The sequence below is a fragment of the Cariama cristata genome, unplaced genomic scaffold (genome assembly GCF_000690535.1).
Source record: "Cariama cristata isolate BGI_N322 unplaced genomic scaffold, ASM69053v1 scaffold1467, whole genome shotgun sequence".
Classification (NCBI taxonomy): domain Eukaryota; kingdom Metazoa; phylum Chordata; class Aves; order Cariamiformes; family Cariamidae; genus Cariama; species Cariama cristata.
Window position 1 is genome coordinate 3996 of NW_009626856.1, and position 7753 is coordinate 11748.

Sequence of the window (7753 nt, forward strand, 5' to 3'; positions counted from 1 at the left end):
GCAGGAAAAGAGGCAGAGCAAAAGGGAGCCCCGTGCTGCCATCCTGCTCGTCAGCTTTCAAAAGCAGAGCAGCTACGCAATTCGAGAAACATCAGCTTTCATCACATACATCAGAGGCCTTCAATCCACAGCTCGTGGCAGAGGAGAGAGGCTAAAGATGACATTGGTACGTGTGAAATAGGTAGGAAAGTGAGCTACGGAACAGACAGAATTGCTTAATTTACAGCCAACGCTTCAACAGAGGGGGAAAAAAGAGTTGGTGGAAGGAGAGTTGGGGTTGTCCTCTCTTCCATGCAGTGTGTGTGGCTCTACCAGAGCTCACCAGCTAACCTGGCCCTGCAGAGACCTCCCAAAACTCTAGGAACAAATCCCTAAGAGATGCTCTGGGTATGTGATTAACCAAGGCGGTAATTGGGAGACGAAGTTTCTCAGTTTCCTTACACCACTCAAGGTCAGTCCTTGTTCGCGCAGGCAGTCACCCTGTGGGTCCGAGTACTCTAAATACTGAACACTGCTGCACTGGAAGCAGGTTAATCCCTGGTTATTTTATTATTTTATTTTGGGGCATCTAGACAGGGGAAAACAACCATTACCTTGGCTGTTGTAACTAATCCCAGAAGAAACACTTGGGGTAGTCACCATTAGCTGAATTCTAGTAATGCTGATTTTCAAGAGCTGCGACTTACATGCCACAGAGATACCTAAAGCTTTAAAATGACTTGTCAGGTTTAACAAGAATTTTTATTTGGTTTGGATACCAGACAGCTTACTAAGAACTTGGAAACCTGTAAAATTTATTTTTTTTTTTTGCCATTCTCAATATCTCCTGCAGTTTCAGCTGTACTTTCCATGGCTCCAAGCTGTTTTACTCACTGAAGAGAAAAATACTCTGAACCGGCTGATAACAGTTTTATCCAGCAAGAGATGTTCTCTAGGGTCATAACTGCTTTGAATCTAAATTATTACAGTTTGTGTTTATAAAGCTATCCTCCATAACCCCAATCTTACACCTCTAAAGCCAATTTACTGGTCTGTGTTATGCAGCTGAATACCAAAAGAAAAAGGGCAAGAGTCAAAGTGAAAAAATAACAATTTAGCTCACATAAAGTGATTGTATTAGCCTGACATTTTATCGACTCTTTAAAATGAAAGAGGCACCAAGACATATCTTTATTGACTAGGTTGCTGCCCTTTCAATACCAAACTGATGAGCAATTGTATTAAGCTAGCCACATATTTATGAATACCCTATAGCTTAATAAATTGTTATAGAGCAATGAAAGTTTACGTAGATAACTAGAAATGTCTGAATAATATTACACAGGGACCATAAAATAGAGTATTACTCATTTGAATCACAATCTAAGTAAAATAAAACCCAGTGCTTGTTTTACAACTTTGCCCTCATAGCAAACTTCAGTTTCCCAGCTCTTTCTCACTACCTGGTGACTCAGCACAGATGTAATTTTTACTTACCGATAATTGATTTTTCATTAGAGAGCAATAGGTTTAAGTTTAAGGTATAGAGGGAAAAAAAAGTGCAGAGACAAAGGTGAGCAAGATGCAACTAGAGAGACAGTTTAACAATAAAGCAAGAAGAGATGTTTCCTCTGCCAGGGAGAGAAGAGGCACATCAGCAATTTCCCCACCACCTCATGGCTCCTTCTAAGAGAGAAGTAATTAAGTGTTATGCTGTCTAGAAGAGACATGTTTGCATTGATCTCTTACCAGAAGAGCATAAGAGAAAGAAAAAGCAGCTCTGGTTATCTCCTCTCCCAGACATCTACCTGGCTTCCTAAGAGAGACACAGCTGGGCTAAAACAGACCACACACACCAGCCCCTTTGCAAAAAAAAAATTAAAAATCTCATCACAGATGATCCATCTCCCATCAAACACTTAAACCAAAAGCTTCTTGGAACAGGAGTTTTAAACATTTATATTATCTTGGAGGTGCTGCCCAAAAAATTAATCATCTGTTTCGCACAGCATCTACCAGAAACACAGGCAGGGAAACTGAAAATGAGTTTTCAAGCTATACCCTGCCCCTTCTGTGCCCAGTGGCTCTACTGCAATCTTAAGAAAGAAGCACTGATCTTTAGGGAGGACAAAAAAAAAAAAACAACAAAACACACACATGCCCTGCCCCTTCTGTGCCCAGCGGCTCTACTGCAATCTTAAGTAAGAAGAACTGGTCTTTAGGGAGGACAAAAAAAAAAGAAAAAACACAAAAACACACACAACTCTGATTTTCATCTAAATGAAGCCAGGCTTTTCAGCAGCACTAGCCAGGGAAGTAAAAGTTGGTCACCCCGAGAAGCGGACGCAGCCGAGGGGTTGCTGGGCTGCTCTCACACACGGCATGGGAGGAAACCAGCCCAAAACCCTGTACTAAATTATGCAGAGCAAGAATTAGAGCTCTTCTCTGAAACTACACCTTGACAAGTAAAACATTTCACCAAGAAACGCATCTCTGGAAGCCGATCTGTTATCAGAACATGGTACTTTTGGACAAAAGCTTTCTCCAAAAAACATACCTGGGAAAAGAGACAGGGAGAGGTAGGGAAATAGGTTTAAAAGAGATTACCAAAATATTTTGGTCACGCTGTAACACTGAGTTAGATGTACTCAGTTGTTACATACACAACTCCAGCTGGGGGAGGACATGGGAAATGGCCAAGGACCAGCAAGGAGCCAGGAGTAAATGCATTTTGTACTCCCTGCTATGAGTGACCACACAGACATTGTAGTTACCCAAAACCCAATCCATAATCTCTTCAGATGATACTACACTCTTCCCTGTAAACACCCCTAACCAGCTCTGTTCCTATAGATTGCGTCTCACAACACCAAGGACATTGAAACAACCACATCCTCCCTTGCCACGATTGCCCTGGATCTGCAACAGGGATTTGGTGCTCAGCTCCAAATTTCCATTTCTCTGAATTTCCATTTGCCAAGCAGAGCTCACCAGAGCACCCTTTAATGCTCTTCATCCCTCGAACTTTCTTTTCCTAACAAACTTCCCAACATTGCTTTTACTGGGACACAACTGCAATCCAAAGGTGTTTAGAGATAAGAAGAAAAAAAACCCAGCTCAGTTAGTCATGCTCCCTTAAATGCAACACGCTGTGGCTTGTAACAGAATTCATTAGCATCAGCCCATTGACTTCAAGCTGAACCGAATCATAGATTCCCCAAAAGCTCGCTGCTCCTGTAATCTGCTCTCTTCCAAAGCACGTACATCCAGACTCCACAGGGATATAAAACCAGAACCTCACTGAATCCAATCAGACACATCGGGGGCAACCCAGACCACCACCTTGTTTACATCCAGAAAATACAAAACAGTTAGAACAGAGCTGGCATATTTTTAAAAAATCCTACATACAGTTTTAAGATAATACATTCCAAACGCTTTCCCTGTTCCCTTCCTCTCCCACTACCTCTGTACCTTTAGATCAGACTTGCTATTTTTTTCCTATTTACACAAGAAGAATATTTAATATTAAAGAACTGCATTGGTCACAACGAGGAACCGTACAGGCAATACTGAGAGCCAGTATGTGCGACCCAGCACATAGAACAGCCCCAGTACCCAGAAACAGCAGAAATTTGGGTGCTGGTATCTGCAGCATCGTGGAGATGCAGGGAGGACCAGGGACACACCGCTGCTCCCAAAGTGGGATTTGCACAGCGATCTCCGCCAGCCACTGCCACCAACGCTCGGGACAACGCAGCCCTGGGGTTTCCAGAGCTCAGGTGTGTCTGCAGGAGTTTCAGTCACCATTTAGAGACCCTGAAAGTCAGTAGTAAAAGCAATGCCTTCTTCCCATGCACGATCCCAGAGTAAATATACAGGCACACCAAAACATCCAGCTGCATCGGCACGTGCAAGCATACAGGCGCACACTCAGGTACAAGCATTTAAGGCCTAAGCAAACCAAAAGCTCTTTCTTTTAACGAAAAGGAAAAAAAAATCACTCCTAAACATAGTCCCATAATTAATCTCAAATCTGTTGACCATAGGAAGAATTTATAGCAAAACAAGATTTAAGTGTTGTGAAACCAGCTGCATGGGGCTCTTTGATCAAATACCAGACAAATTATTTCAATTGATAAGTTATTAGTTTAATCTTTCAAACAACATACATGATTTTTTTGCTTGATTTCATCACCCTAACAACATGATCTGATACCAGGTCTTTAGCTTGGTGCCTCACTCACTTGCCAGTCTCTCAAGTGCAAATACCTGTTTCATGAAAAAAAATTCAGAGATACCTCAGTTCTATGGTGACTTTTTTTTAATTTCAGTCAAAGTCCAGAAAAATCTCAAACTTAAACCAGATTGGTTCGGAGGTTGCAAAACAAAGCTTAAACTGAGAAAGATTAGATAAAATAAAGCCAGCTCATTTTCTGTCCATCCTCAACATGTCTTATTTTAATAAGAGATTTCCTATAAAAGGAACAAAGAAAGTAAATTCTGGCTGCAGCAAGTGGAACTTCACCCAGAAATCTTTTTCATCAAGACACAAAAAATCTCTGCTTGAAAAAGGATTTATTTACAAAAGAAAGAAGAACAATTCAAAGAAGTCATTAAAATGCACAGAGTGATTCAAGTTTACCCCAAAATTGACTTCGCAACCTTTAATATACTAAGTTTAAGGCACCGCTGCAGAGGACTACAGCTGTTGTTAAATCAGACCTTACAACGCCATGCAAGAGCAAACCCTTTTCATTGTGAAATTAAACCATTGCATGGCGTAGTACTCTGCCATTCTGAAACAATTTCAACAAACATTTCTGAAGCTCCAGCCTCAGAGGTTCAGCTTTGCAGACAGGGCACATAAAACCGTGACAGAGCTCTTACTACAAATAAATAACAGTGCCTATATCTAGAAAACAATACCAGCCTACGCACCGCTTGATAAATATCCCCTATTAAGAAGCTCCAGCGTTTTACAAGCATACAGGGTAACTGGCAGTGATCACACTGTAATCCATTTTAATTCTCATCTAAAGGTGGGGTTTTTTTCTCCTTTCAAGAAAGGCTTTCTGCAGCCAAGGAGTTGTAAGCAAAGTTACAGATCTCTGAAAAAACAAGATATATTTCAGCTGAAATACCTGAATGTGGATTATTATATCACATTTTCAAACCCATTATGAATTTCTATCTTGAAGCCAGCACGCCTTCACTGAAGCACAACCTTTTTCATCCAAACTGGTCTGTAACAGCAAGCGCTCGCTTACCTGGCTGCTGCCTAGGACACATCACATCAATGCAGGAGGGAAGGAGAAAGAACCTCACCAAGGATGAGCTGTCCTCCACCAGCCAAGACCACCAAGGCACACTCTCCACTCCCCAAAAGACACAACCCCCCCAATTAATGTGCTGTTGTCCCTTTTATTAACCCACTCAGCAGCCCTCAGGCTTTGCAGGTGGGCTTCGTTCTGGGGCAAACTCTGCCCAGCTGGTGAGCAAGAGGAGATGCCTGAAAGCAAGCGGTGGCTCTCAGGAACACCGGGCATCTGGAAAGCCACAGAACAAGAGCAAGAAGGGCAGGGAGACCCAGACTATTCGGTGTAGGGCAGTGCCTCTGATGTTCCTCTGGGCAAAAACCACAGCCCTGCCAACAAAATTACGGAAATAAGTGCTAATATTGCAGCATCTGTGTGGTATCTGAGACAGCAATGAAAAAGCATGAAAAATACCAGGAGAGGTGGTTTTTCTCTGGAAATCAGAACAGCTTTGTAATCTCATTAAGGCTCATTATGGCATAATTTGTGCCGGGCAAGAGTGAGATCAGCGTTGCCCTGACCCCACTCCAGGTGCTTTGATTACTCTGAGATGAAAGCGATGGTATAAAGCAAAGCTGTATCAGTTAGGGGCTTTATCAAAGCATCAAGAATGATTTTCCTTCCCACCAGCACACTCTCATCCCTGAGGCTAGAAGAATGCTTGCAGCAAGGAGTCGTGTCTGCTCAGGATCCGTCCATCCGACATCCCTCGCTCTCCCCTGGTTTTACAGAGGACTTAGTTGCCTAACTGAGGGCTCCAGTACATTTTTGCTAGCAAGGCACCCAAATCTGTCTGTAGATTTAGCCCTCAACATCCTAATTAAAGAAGCAGCTGCTTTTTATGGCCTTATGTTACCTTGGAATAATTTTTCTTAGTTATTGAAAACAGCTGCTCTTCTGATTAGTACAGGGAGCATTTCTTTTCTGTTATACCAGTGTCGAACTGCTTCCTTGCAGCACAGATAGGAGACAGTTTTACAAAATAAATCTGTGCTAAGTAGAAGCAGAAGCGAAATGGAACAAATATTTTGGTGTTTTTTTAGCAGTGCTACATCATGAGACAAAGCACACCCTCAATCAATTCATTCACTGTTGCTCTGACACAGCATGAAAAATGAGGAAAGCCATATAAAAATAAGGACTTTTTTAATACTTCAAAACTTCCCACAGAACAGTTTGCTTCGGTTAAAGGTTGTTGCAGCAGAACCCTTCACCAAAGCAGCCCACAGCAGTCAGATTGCAAACGTCATCGCAAAAAAAAAAAAAATAATGACCTTTTAAAATGGAAAATGGTTTGGATTAAAGTTTTCTAGCCCAATGGTCTCGGGGAGGCTACCTGGGAGCAGGCAGGAAAAAAAAAGGGTAAAGCCCGACCGGCCACGCAGCTCCCCTTCATTTCAGCCCTCCTGTAGATCTGCTGTCTTTAAAGCTCTGAAACCCTTTGAGCAGGGAGGTTTCCTCTGGCCTTTAAAAAACCAGAAAAAGCCTAGCAAGGCACCAGCCCCGTCAGTCTCTGCTTGTAAAAGGAGGAGGTGTGTACATTTGTTTGTGTTGAAAATTTCAACTCTTTGGGAGCAATTTTTGAGCCCAGCCGTGGACTGATCTGATTAGAGGTACTCAGTTAACAAACAACACGTGGTTTGGCCAAGATACTAAAGTAAAAAAAAAAAAATTAGAGAAACAATATTTTCCAGCCTTTATTGTTAATTCAGTTGGATATTAGATAAAGATAAGTCACCCTCTACAAAGATCCATCTTTATCCAAACCAGCCCCCACTGTGCTTAACACACTCAAGTCTGCAAGATACTTGTTTCATGTATTTTAATTGAACTAAAAAAAAAAAAACTGCTTTCAAAATAAACATAAACACTTTAAATTAAACTAAAAGTACCACTGGCACAGGTATAGATCCTAAGAAACTTATGACTATGAAGGAGCTGTGTGTTATTTCAGCATGCTTCTTCCCTTCCCAGTCAGGATTTCAGGCAGAAACCCTTCTGTTGGTATTTGGTTAACGATAAAATACACCCTTAGCACAGGAGCCAGGCCAAACTACCCTCGCAGCCCTCCCATATCCATGATGGGGGGTTAGAAATCAGTGGGATGCTATCATATGCATCCCATGTCCTTCCCCAGGATCGGCAAGTCTGGACCTTTGCCCAGCCTGAAGTGTCTCCAGCTCCTCCTATTAACCTGCTCTCCGGGCACCTTTGCAGGATTTAAGCAGCTCAAAGTCTCCTAATCCGGCTGCCCCCTCCGTGGGTATATTTTATGCAGAGATTTCTGGAAGGGAGCAGGTGCTTGTCTAGTTTGTATTGTGTTGCCAGCTCCTCTTTTCTCTAGAGGACCAGGCAATTAATTTATGGAGAGGATTAGATCTGAGCAGATTCTTGAGAGACCCTGAATTTTTGCATTGCTTTCTCAACAGCATGTGTAGAGGTTATTTATATAAAAA